Source organism: Plecotus auritus (genome assembly GCF_963455305.1).
Source record: "Plecotus auritus genome assembly, chromosome: 11".
NCBI classification, from domain to species: Eukaryota; Metazoa; Chordata; class Mammalia; order Chiroptera; family Vespertilionidae; genus Plecotus; species Plecotus auritus.
This window is the reverse complement of record NC_137777.1, coordinates 49,612,823-49,625,298: the sequence shown is the minus strand read 5'-3', so window position 1 is coordinate 49,625,298 and position 12,476 is coordinate 49,612,823. Positions and strand designations below refer to the sequence as shown.

At 43.8% G+C, this 12,476-nt stretch overlaps 1 pseudogene across 1 annotated transcript; it reads right to left on the bottom strand.

Annotated features, from left to right (window-relative positions):
- Positions 1-10,251: 10,251 nt before the first annotated feature.
- LOC308236850 (DNA-directed RNA polymerase III subunit RPC10-like) lies at positions 10,252-10,578 on the bottom strand (annotated as a pseudogene). The gene has a single exon. The product of its transcript is annotated as a DNA-directed RNA polymerase III subunit RPC10-like (transcript).
- Positions 10,579-12,476: the final 1,898 nt, after the last annotated feature.

The following is a 12,476-nucleotide window of genomic DNA, read 5'->3' as shown; positions in this document are numbered from 1 at the left end:
CCTGAAACATTTAAGTCATTTTATGAGTTAGGCCAATTTAAGTAGACTCTAAAATTGATTAATAAGCTATTCATAGTAATGGTATATCTAATTGAATATTTAAACAGCATTAAAATGTTAATATTGGAATGAGAGAGCTCATTTGACCAAACTTTCCTTTTTAAGAATCATCATCATTTGCGGTCCTTGATAGGTTTGCAAAAACATCTTATAGTTTGGAGGAGGCAATCGTTAGGTTGGTGTGTCACCAAAGGATGCAAGGCAGACAGCCCACCAAGTGGCTTTACCAAGGAGGTTTCCTCAGTGAACTCACTGATAGCAGGTGCTTTTACACATAATCCTCAGCCACTCTGGAGGACCAATTCTCTCTATAGATGAAGGAAGCAAGAAGTTTCATCTCTTGCCTGAAGACCCAGCAGCAAGACCGAAAGCTGAAATTAAACCAGTTGTGTCTTCTGACTTTAGAACTTAACCATGCTGTGCTCAGGCCACAACTCAGGTTTTAAACTCGGGTCATTCTTTTGGACACACTGTTTACACTTCCAAAATCATGCAAGAAGGTTCCCTGGTACTTGTCACATGGTGGGCGTTCTGTAAATGTTCCAGTGAGTAGAGAAGTCTTAATTTGTTGAACTGTGTCCTTGACATGAAATAAATTTTATTCACATCTGTAATACTCTCAACAGTATAGATTTAAAAAAACAAAAAACGCTGCCTTGGACTAGAGCATCTTCCCCATTTGTACAAGGTGGCATATGTTGTGAAGATTGAGAGCATAGGTGTGGGCTGCCCAGGTTCAAATCATGGCTCACCATTTATTCTCAGCATGCAATGCTTATTGATGAGTGCTCAATGTTGTTACTATTAACAAAGAGAATGGGTAGGACAATATAATTTCAGCTTAATTCCTATGAATTTAGTTATTTAAACACTAATGTAATTCCATTTGAACTTTACTCTCTGACACACCCTGAAAGATACTCAAAGTTGTTAATTAGAGTGACTTTATTTGATTTATATAAATATCCATGTGCCATTCTCCTTCCAGCATCCATCATAAATGTAACCAACTTCATGCAAAGGAGTGAAAAATTATCTAGAATGAAGAAATGGAGAACTTAATAACCCTTAGCACACAGGTTAGGAAATACTAACTTAAAGACAGTGCTGTTACTTATTAAATCTATAAGGTAATTTCTGAAAGTATCACTGTTATTCAATTTTTTTAACTTTTTGAAATAAATTTTAAACACAACAAAACTTGTAATAGTATAAATAATTCCCTGTCACTCATATTCCTTTAATGTTAACATTTTCTAAAATATGTTTTTTTAATCATTTGAGAGTAAGTTAAGATGCCCCTTAGCTACTAAATACTTCCTAAAAACTGTATATCCTAAAAACAACACTTAAAACAACCAGAACAAGTTCATCCGATAATAAAAAAATTCTGTGTACATTCAATTGTCTCAATAATGTTCTTTAGCAAAAATAAAAATACATATTTCTGTTTCAGGATTACAGGATTTCAGTTCCTTCAATCTGGAACATTCCTCAGTCTTTTCTCATCTTTTCATGACCGTAACATCTTTAAAGGCCAGTAGGTTTTTTTTTGTGAACTGTCCCCGATTTAGAGTTGTCTGATGTCTCTATGACTAGGTTCTAGATAATCCATTTTTGGCAAGAACACCACAGAAGTGACACATTGATGAGAGAAACACATTGATCAGCTGCCTCCTGCACGTCCTGAGCTGGGGATCAAGCCCAAAACCCGGGCATGTTTCCTGAACCAGAATTGAACCCAGGACCTCTTGTACATGGTTCAGTTCTCAACCACTGAGCCACACTGGCCGGTCAGGTTTCTTCATTTTAAATTACTTTTTTTTCTTTTGTAATTTTAAGTATCTTGTGGGGAGATAATCTGGGGCTATGTAAATCATTTCTCATCAAATTTTAAGAGTGATTTGCAGCCGAGGCCGGTTTGGCTCAGTGGATAGAGCGTCGGGCTGCAGACTGAAGGGTCCCGGGTTCGATTCCGGTCAGGGGCATGTGCCTTGGTTGCGGGCGCGTCCCCAGTGGGGGGTGTGCAGGAGGCAGCTGATCGATGTTTCTCTCTCATCGATGTTTCTAGCTCTCTGTCCCTCTCCCTTCTTCTCTGTAAAATATCAATAAAATATATTTTTTTAAAAAAAAGAGTAATTTGCACACACAATTCCCTTTATGCCTAAACACTAGAATTGGTCTTTTTGTTGTTACAAACATCAGCTTATCAGCTTTATGTTTCTGAACTTTTCATCCTGTAATTAGAATTTTTTTTGGGGGGGGGGGTTTGCAGCCCATAAACAGCACACTTCAGCCCCCTACCCAATATCCCTAGAAAGTTTTTCAGACTCTGCAAATCTCGTAAAATTAAAATTTACATAGGAAATCATGCCTCAAAGGCCCCAAACTCTCAGCCATCATTAATACTCTTACAGATATATAGTATATTTAATAGGAAGACTTAACTTGCAAGTACTTACAGAAATGGGAAGGTTTAACTAGAACTGATAGCAACTTAAGATGGCCAAGATGGAGCTCTATTGACACCTAACTTAATTTTTAGCATTCACAATTAGAAAATGTCAGCTCTAAAATTAAACTGAATAAATGGGAAGCTTATCTTGATTGGAAATTAGAAGCTTCTTTCTACGAGAAGTTAACAGGAACATTTAGAGCCTATCTGAACTAAGGAAGACTTCTGAAGCCGCTCAAAGCCAGTGCCCCACTTTTCCTTCTCCAACTGCTCTGCTATACCTTACTTTCATTGGCTGGGCTTACTCTCCTTCCTCTTCCCTTTCTCTTCCTACCTCCTCCATCACAGCTCCCTACTGATCTCAGGGACACTCAGAATGAAAAACCACCCAGAAATTCTGGTAGCTCCCTTGGGAGAAAAGCCCGTCTCAGGCAGAGGGAAAACATCAATTTTATACATTCCTTGAACTAGAACAAAATGAAGGTTCTATCTAAAAATTTTCTCTGGGACCCTGATGAGTTCACAAAGAAATTTAACTGTTAGAACATATGATTCTGGTTATTCTGACCTATTCCAATTAATACACCTACTGGTTTCTGGGAGCAAAGCAACAGAATTACTAAATAGGGTTTGCTGGGAAACTCCTGTAGAGGAGTCTGTTTTTATTATAGAAAGCCAGGTCACACTAAGAAAGGTTATAGAAAACTGAAATGGATTTAGAAAAAGAAAAGACCCCTAGCCAGTTTGGCTCAGTGGATAGAGCATCGGCTTGCGGGCTGAAGGGTCCCAGGTTCGATTCCTGTGAAGAGTATATGCCTGAGTTACAGGCTTGATCCCCAGTGTGGGGCATGCAGGAGGCACCCAATCAGTGATTCTCTCATCATTGATGTTTCCCTCTCCCTTCCTTTCTGAAATTAATAAAAATTAATTTAAATATATTTTTCAAAAATATTGGAGCAGAATTGAATCAAATAAAGAACAAAAAGACTACAAAAAATACAACTTAGAACTGGTTCTTTGAAAAGATTAATAAAGTTGACAAACCCTTGGCTAAATTCACTAAGGAAAAAAGGGAAACCCATATAAACAAAATCAGAAATGAAAGAAGTCACCAAAGACGTCACAGATACACAAAGGATCATATTAGAATACTATGAAGGACTATTTGCCATCAAATTCAATAACCTGGGGGAGAAATGGATATGTTCCAATTAATATATACCTTTCCTAGACTAAACGATGAATTGAAAAATCTAAATAGACTGATCAGCAGTGAGGAAATTGAAACAGCCATCAAAAACCTCCTCTCCACAAAAGTCTAGGACTAGATGGCTTCATCAGTGAACTATACCAAACACTCAAAGAAGATTTGAAATGCATCTTTCTGAAACAAAAAAAAAATAAAGAAGAGGCAGAACTTCCTAATACATTTTATTAAACCAACATAACCCTGATAGCAAAATCTGGCAAGGATAACACAAAAAAAGAACACTATAGCCTGGCTGGCGTGGCTCAGTAGTTGAGCGACAACCTATGAACTAGGAGGTCACAGTTCCATTCCCAGTCAGGGCACGTGCCCGGGTTGCATGCTGGACCACCAGTGTGGGGCACGCAGGAGGCAACTGATCAATAATTCTCTTTCATCATTGATGTTTCCAGCTCTCTCTTCCTTTTCCTTCCTCTCTGAAATCAATAAAAACATATTTTTAAAAAAGAAAACTACAGCCGAAACCGGTTTGGCTCAGTGGATAGAGCATCGGCCTGCGGACTGAAGGGTCTCGGGTTCGATTCCGGTCAAGGGCATGTACCTTGGTTGCGGGCACATCCCCAGTGGGAGGTGTGCAGGAGGCAGCTGATCGATGTTTCTCTCTCATCGATGTTTCTAGCTCTCTATCCCTCTCCCTTCCTCTCTGTATAATATCAATAAAATATATTAAAAAAAAAAAAGAAAACTACATACCAATATCTCTGATGCATACAGATGCAAAAATCCTAAACAAAACACTAGCAAATAGAATACAACAGTACATTAAAAAAATAATACATCACGATCAAGTGGGGTTCATTCCAGGGGCACAAGGATGGCTCAACATATGCAAATCAATCAATGTAATATGCCATCTTAACAAAAGAAAGGATAAAAATCACATGATCTGATCAATAGATGCAAAAAAAACTTTTTGATAAGGCAACATCCATTTGTGATTAAAGCACTGAAATAAAATAGGAATAGAAGGAAAATACCCCAACATAAAAGAGGTGATATATAACAAACCCTGTCAATATTATACTGAATGGAAAAAAACTGAAAGCTTTTCCTTTAAAATCAGGAACAAGACAAGAATGCCTAGTCTCGCCACTTTTATTCAATACTAGTGGCCTGGTGCATGAAATTTGTGCACGGGGGGGGGGGGGGGGAGGCGGTGTCCCTCAGCCTGGCCTGCACCCTCTCCAATCTGGGACTCCTCGGGGGATGTTCAACTGCCGGTTTAGGCAGGATCCCTGTGAGGTCGGGTCTAAACTGGCAGTTGGACATCCCTCTCGCAATCCGGGACCACTGGCTCCTAACCACTCACCTGCCTGCCTACCTGATCGCCCCTAACCACTCTGCCTGCCAGCCTTCTCGCCCCCAACTGCCTCCCCTTGCCGGCCTGCTCAGCCCCAACTGCACCCCTCCACTGGCCTGCTCGCCCCCAACTGCCTCCCCTTGCCGGCCTGCTCAGCCCCAACTGCACCCCTCCACTGGCCTGCTCGCCCCCAACTGCCCCCCCCCAACTGGCCTGCTTGCTCCTAACTGTCCCCCCGCCGGCCTGCTTGCCCCCAACTGCCCTCCCTCCCCTCCTGGCCTGATCTCTCCTAACCACCTCTGCCTTGGCCCCACCACCATGGCTTTGTCCAGAAGGACATCCAGAAGGTCTCCCAGTAGGTATCCCAATCTAATTAGCATATTACCCTTTTATTAGTATAGATAGTTCAGGGAATGCTAGCCAGAGCAATAAAGCAAGAGAAATAAATAAAATGCATCTAAATCAGGAAGGAAGAAGTAAAAGTGTCACTTACTGCCGACGCCATGATTCTGTACATAAAAAAATAAACCTGAAGACTCCACAAAAAAAAATTAGAAAAAATAAACAACTTAATCAATAAAGAAATTTTAAAAAAAATAAACAAATACAATAAAGTTACAGGATAGAGCCCTAACCGGTTTGGCTCAGTGGATAGAGCATTGGCCTGCGGACTGAAGGGTCCCAAGTTCGATTCCGGTCAAGGGCATGTACCTTGGTTGCGGGCACATCCCCAGTAGGAGGTGTGCAGGAGGCAGCTGATCGATGTTTCTCTCTCATCGATGTTTCTAACTCTCTATACCTCTCCCTTCCTCTCTGTAAAAAAAAAAATCAATAAAGTTACAGGATAGAAAATCAATGCACAAAAGCCCACTGTCTTCCAGTATGCTAACAACAAAACTTCAGAGAAAGAAATGGAAAAACAAACAAACAAAAAAACAATGCCTTGCCCTAACTGGTTTGGCTCAGTGGATAGAGCGTCGGCCTGCAGACTCAAGGGTCCCAGGTTCGATTCCAGTCAAGGGCATGTACCTTGGTTGTGGGCACATCCCCAGTAGGGAGTGTGCAGGAGGCAGCTGATCGATGTTTCTCTCTCATCGATGTTTCTAACTCCCTTCCTCTCTGTAAAAAAATCAATAAAATATATTTAAAAAAAAAAACAATGCCTTTTACAATTGTAACTAAAATAATAAAATAGCTAGGAAGAATCTAAACAAACAACATCAAAGATGGGTAACTGAAAACTACAAAGCATTATTCAAAGAGATTGAAAAAGACACAACAAAGTAGGAAAATATCCCATGTTCATGGATTATAAGAATCAACATGGTTAAAATGGCTATATTACCCAAAGCAATATATAGATTTAATGCAGTCCCCATCAAAATCCCTGTCATTTTTTTTTAAATAGAAGAAAAAATCTTGAGGTTTGCATGAAACCACAAAAGGCCACCAATAGTCAAAGCAATCCTGAGAAAAAAGAATTAAGCCAGAAGTATCACACTACCTGACTTCAAATTATACCGCAGAGTATAATAATCAAAACACTATGGTATTAGCAGAAAAACAGACACAGAAATCAATAGAACAGAATTGAGAGCCCAGATATAAAACCCCATGTAGATGGGCAGATTGTTTTTTACAGAAGAGCCAGAAACACACAAATACAATAAAATTTTGTTCAATTTTCTTTATCTGTCTGCTAATAATATTAGTCATAATAATTATACTTGTTCTTTGGGTTTTTCTTAAACCTTGTGTATATAGCAAAACTGTTAATAATTGCTAAAGGTGTTTACAATAATTTCTGCATTATCAATAATACACTTTTATGGTTTCTCTTTTGAAATATAGAAGGAATATTATTGCAAAAGGAAGGAAAGGGATGTGTGTGTTTTTAAGAGAAGTTAAAAGGAAATAATTTGTTCTAATAATTTGGTTATTTCTGAATTAGTAAAAGGAGGCAAATTAAGAACAATAAAAGTTATAGAAGGTTAGTGAAAAAGAAATATTGAGAAATGAATTTTATGTATAAACTAGAGGCCTGGTGCATAAAAATTCATGCACTTAAGCGGTGGGGGACCCTCAGCCTGGCCTTCGCCCTCTTGCAGTCTGGGAGCCCTCGGGATGTCCGACTGAGTCTTAGGCCCGCTCCCAGTCTGGCCTCCCTCTGCGGGAGGCAACCAGTGGGAGGCAACTGGCAGGCTGATCAGGAGAGGCGCCGGCAGCAACGGCCAGCCCCGTCCCCCCCATCACCCCTCCACCACTGCTTGTTGCCCCCACCCCCTGATCACCATCCCCTCCCTCTGCCCACTGGCCTGGCACCGCCTGCTCGTCGTCCCCACCCCCCTGCCAACCTGTCATTCTGCCATTCTGTCAATTTGCATATTATGCTTTTATTATATAGGACTACAGGCCCAGTGCACAACATTCATGCACTGGAGGGGAGTCCCTCAGCCCAGCCTGCGCCCTTTCACAGTTCGGGAGCCCTCGGGGGATGTCCAACTGCCGCAGAGGCGGGAGAGGCTCCCGCCACCACCACTGCGCTCGCCAGCCGTCAGCCTGGCTTCTGGTTGAGCAGTGCTTCCCCTGTGGGAGCACACTGATCACCAGGGGGCAGCTCCTGCATTGAGTGTCTTTCCCTGGTGGTCAGTGCATGTCATAGTGACTGGTTGTTCCAGCGTTCGGTCAATTTGCATATTACCCTTTTATTATATAGGATTCAAGAATCTAATTATGAGAATGTGCTTACTCCCTACCCAACAAGGACTACTAAATATATTAATTCAGGTGAAAGTTGAAGTAACTATTAAAATATGACCCTCTATAACTGCTGCTGAGGCACAGGAAATTTACTTATGAAACGCCTTCTGTCCCTGGAAATTTTTATATGGTAATTGTAATTTACACCATTGTGTTCTTACAGCCTTGGCCTCAATTAAACCTTAAGGTTATAGCTTCCAATTGCACAACTAGCAGAAGTGAGATTAATAATGGTGCTTGAGCCCTAGCTGGTGGTTCAGTGGTCAGAGCATCAGCCTGCAGACTGAAGGGCCTTGCAGACAGGGGACCAGGAGCTGCCGTTAGTCACAGAGGTGGCAGTTGACTGCCCAGCCCTGGGTCCTGCTGGGACTGCAGATTGGATGGAAAGTGAGTAAGCTGTGGCTAGGCCACAGAGCCAGGAGCGCTGGGAGCTGACAGAGGTGACCAGGACAGCACTGATTGCAGGAGGGGAGAAGGGGTGGTGAGTGCTGCTGCAGGAGTCCAAGGCTGAGTGAGACTCATTGGCAGGAGCATGGCGAGCAACCCACCAGCATCCCAGCTGGGAAGTTAGCCCCGATCTGATTCTGTGGGAGGGCACCACCATTGGACCTCAGGGTCAGTGGAGGGGTCGGACACGTACTCTGATCAGTGATCATAAGAGACCCTTTACTCTCTAGAGGAACTTTCAAAAAGAGCCAGCTGGGGACTGAACAGTGAGGCCCACCTCAAGAGCAGGGGAGGCCACCTTTCCACACCCTGTGGGATGGCTGGTTCTACCTGACCCTGCAGTGATGTGAGGCAAAGGGAAAGGCTCTGGGCCAGAAATCTGCACCTAGTTCTGGAAGTGCAAGGAATCCAACATTTGGCCTGTCAGAGCCTGGGAGGAGGCCCCACCCAGTGGGGGCCACCAGCACTGAAAGAATGGCCCAGAAATTTGCATGTGCATGAAATTCGTGCACATTAAAAGGGGATTAATTAGAGGAAATAACTTAATATTGCTATTTGCCCTTTCTCTATAATAGAAGTGTCAGAGATGAAAGAAAATTAGTAAAATGTATATGAAAACCTTCCTCCTTTCAGAATCTGGGGCTCACCATGGGACCCAGAGTCAAGTCCCCGCCCACCCACATGCACCTCAAAATCGCGTGAGACCCAGACCTGGCTGGTCCCCCCACATTGGGCTAGATTCAGACCCAGCCAGTCCCATCCTTGTCAAGCCCTGCTGGGCAGGTGGCGTAGCCTCAGGTCCCCTGGCCTGGCGCCAGGACGGAGGGCGTGGCCTGAGGTCCCCCAGCCCAGACCAGGGGGGGGGGGCGTGCCTTGAAGTCCCCTGTCAAGCCCCGCCAGGCGGGGGGGGTGCAGCCTCAGGTCCCCCAGCCCAGCACTGGGAGGGGAGTACAGCCTCAGGTCCCCCATCAAGCCCCACCGGCAGGGGGGCGCAGCTTCAGGTCCCCTGTCCAGCCCCGCTGGGTGGGGGCGCAGCCTGAGTTCCCCCAACCCAGCACTGGGGGTGCACCTTGAGGTCCCCTGTTAAGCCAGGTCCTCCAGCCTGGCGCTGGGGTGGGGGGAGCAGCCTGAGGTCCCTAGCACAGCACCAGGACGGGAAGTGCACCTTGAGGTCCTCCGTCAATCCCCGCCGGGTAGGGGGCGTGGCCTGAAGTCCCCTGTCAAGCCATGCCGGGTGGGGGACACAGCCTGAGGTTCCCTGTCAAGCCCCACGGGGCGGGGGAGGGCGTAGCCTCAGGTCCCTGCTGATTGCTTGTTAAGGCTCCTTATGGGAACTTGGCCTCAACTGTGGGTGCAGCCATCTTTGTGATGGAGTGATGGTCAATTAGCATACTCCCTCTTTATTAGATAGGGTTTTTTGGTTAATCCTCACCTGAGGATATTTTTTCCATTAATTTTTATTTTTTAAAACTTTTCATTTTAATTAAATATTCAGAATAAATATTGATTAAATAAGTTTGCACTTAACAGTTAAATATTTAGAAACAATGATTCTCTCTCATTGTTTCTATCTCTCCCTCTCCCTTCCTCTCTCTGAAATCAATGTACTAAATTAATAAGTTTTACTTTATTAGTTATGAAAACAATATAAATATTTAAGAGTGTTGGTTAATGGTAAAAGGATGTCAATTACTCAATAAATGTGAAAGGTGAATGAACAGGACCTTATTATTAATTGTGGATAATCTTCCCCACACACAAAATCTCCCTTGACATTAATGAGCTCATCCACTGAGTAATAGATGGGCTTTCCATTTCCTGACACCCTAGCCAACAACCCTAAAAACATTATGTTTCCACCAACGCCAGCAGAGACCCTCAGGACACAAGTCCTCGCTCCTGCTGGGAATCCACTCTGGGGAATAAGGTAAACAGACGCCATGCAGCTGGGCCAGCCTGGCTCTAGTCCCTCCAGCAGTGTCCACACTGCGCCTTGCAGCACTTGTAGAAGGTAGTCTTTGGTTCGTCTGCAGCTCAGGTCTGAAGCTGCATGAAATAGGCACGAGGATGTTCACATTTGGGACATAGCTCTGCAGCAGAGACCATGTTCTCCCAGGCAGCTGCTCCACCAAGCAAGTCATCCACTTCTTTCAGTTTTGGATACTTCCAATTTGTTACCTTACCAGTGATGTTGTGCAGGTTCGGGCAGGTGTTGCAGGCAAAACAGTGGCAGTGCTGTCCCTCCTCCACAATGAGCCCATTCCCACAGCCCTGGCAAAAGAGCAGCATGAAGGCTGGCTCCCACAACTCCTGTGCCCCCGCCCCCCACCTCCATGGATTTTTAGAAAGAGTAAAAGGGAGGGAGAGAGACAGAGAGAAACACTGATGTGAGAGAGAGACATGGATTGATTGCCTCCTGCATGCGCCCTGACTGTGGGCTGGGAATTGAACCTGCAGCCAAGGTTCCTGCCATTGACTGGAATTGAACCCATGACTATCACTGGCCACAGTGGGTAGGGCCACTACAAGCCTGTGAAAATGTGGGAATACATAATCCCCAAGACAAAAGAGCTTGCTCTCTTGGCTCTTGGATTCCTGTGTCTCTCTTGTTCCTCTTTTCCTCCTACCTGGGTGGCCTCAGAAGCCAAATGGCCCTGCTGACCCACCCACACCCATGGACTGCTGGCCTGCAGCTGGGACACAAACTCGCCTAGCATGATGCTGGATTAGACTGTGCTCCAACATGCAACAGAAACTCTGGGCAATGGCTTTAATCCTAGCCCCCTGAAGGCCTGGCTGGGCTTCTTTTGGGGGTGGGGAATGGAGGGAAATGGGACCTTGGAAACTCAGGGATTTAACTCCATGCAAATAAATGTCACTCACTCTCCTGTGCAAGTCTCAAAAAAAATTTTTTTTCTCGTGACATTACAAGAATACCACTCCCGCCCTAGCTGGTTTGGCTCAGTAGATAGAGCATCAGCCTGCGGACTGAAGGGTCCCAGTTTTGATTCTGGTCAAGGGCACATGCCTGGGTTGCAGGCTTAATCCCCAGTGGGGGGCAGGAGGCAGCCGATCAATGATTCTCTCTCATTGTTTCTATCTCTCCCTCTCCCTTCCTCTCTCTGAAATCAATAAAAATATATATTTTTTAAAAAAGAATGTCACTCCCACCAGCAACAGGTGAGGACCTGGAGAGCTCCCCACTGCTAACACAATCTCAGAGAATTTCCCACGCTGCTTTCTCCTGCCTCCCTAATATATCACCAGTGGATTTCATGTAACCCCGTATGTCTTCTTCTTTGATTCTGAAGTATAAAATAAATTGTAATACTACAGTTTGCTGGAGCATGTTTTCAATCTGTTGAGATTTTGCTTCCCAGCTGTAAGGTTCGAGGTGCAGGAAATGGGAGTCAGAGACCAAGGCATGTTAAAGAGGAAGAGTTTATTCTGCACTAACGAGTGAGATTCATTATGGAGGAGGGTAGAAAGATCAGGATTAGAGGAGGGGGAGGAGGAGAAGGAAGGACCCAGCCAGGCTGACTTGCAGACTGGGAGAGCAGCAACACGTGCAGTGGTGAACATGCCTTTTTTTTAAAAATATATTTTATTGATATTTTATTTATTTATTTATTTATTTTTTTTTTTAATAAATCTTTATTCAGATTATTACAATTATTTCTCCTTTTTCCCCCCATAGCTCCCCTCCACCCCTTTCCCACCCCACCTTCTGCCCTTACCTCCCCCCCACTGTCCTCATCCATAGGTGTATGATTTTTGTCCATTCTCTTCATGAACCCCCCATACTCCTTTCCCCCTGAGAATTATCAGTCCACTCCCTTTCTATGCCCCTGATTCTATTATATTCACCAGATTATTCTGCTCCTCAGGTTTTTAATTCACTTGATTTTTAGGTTCGCTTGTTGATAGATATGTATTTGTTGTTCATAATTTTTCTCTTTACTTTTTTCTTCTTCCTCTTCTTTAAGAATACCTTTCAGCATTTCATATAATACTGGTTTGGTGGTGATGAACTCCTTCAGCTTTTTCTTATCTGTGAAGCTCTTTATCTGCCCTTCAATTCTGAATGATAGCTTTGCTAGGTAGAGTAATCTTGGTTGTAGGTTCTTGCTATTCATCACATTGAAAATTTCTTGCCACTCCCTTCTGGCCTGCATAGTTTCTGTTGA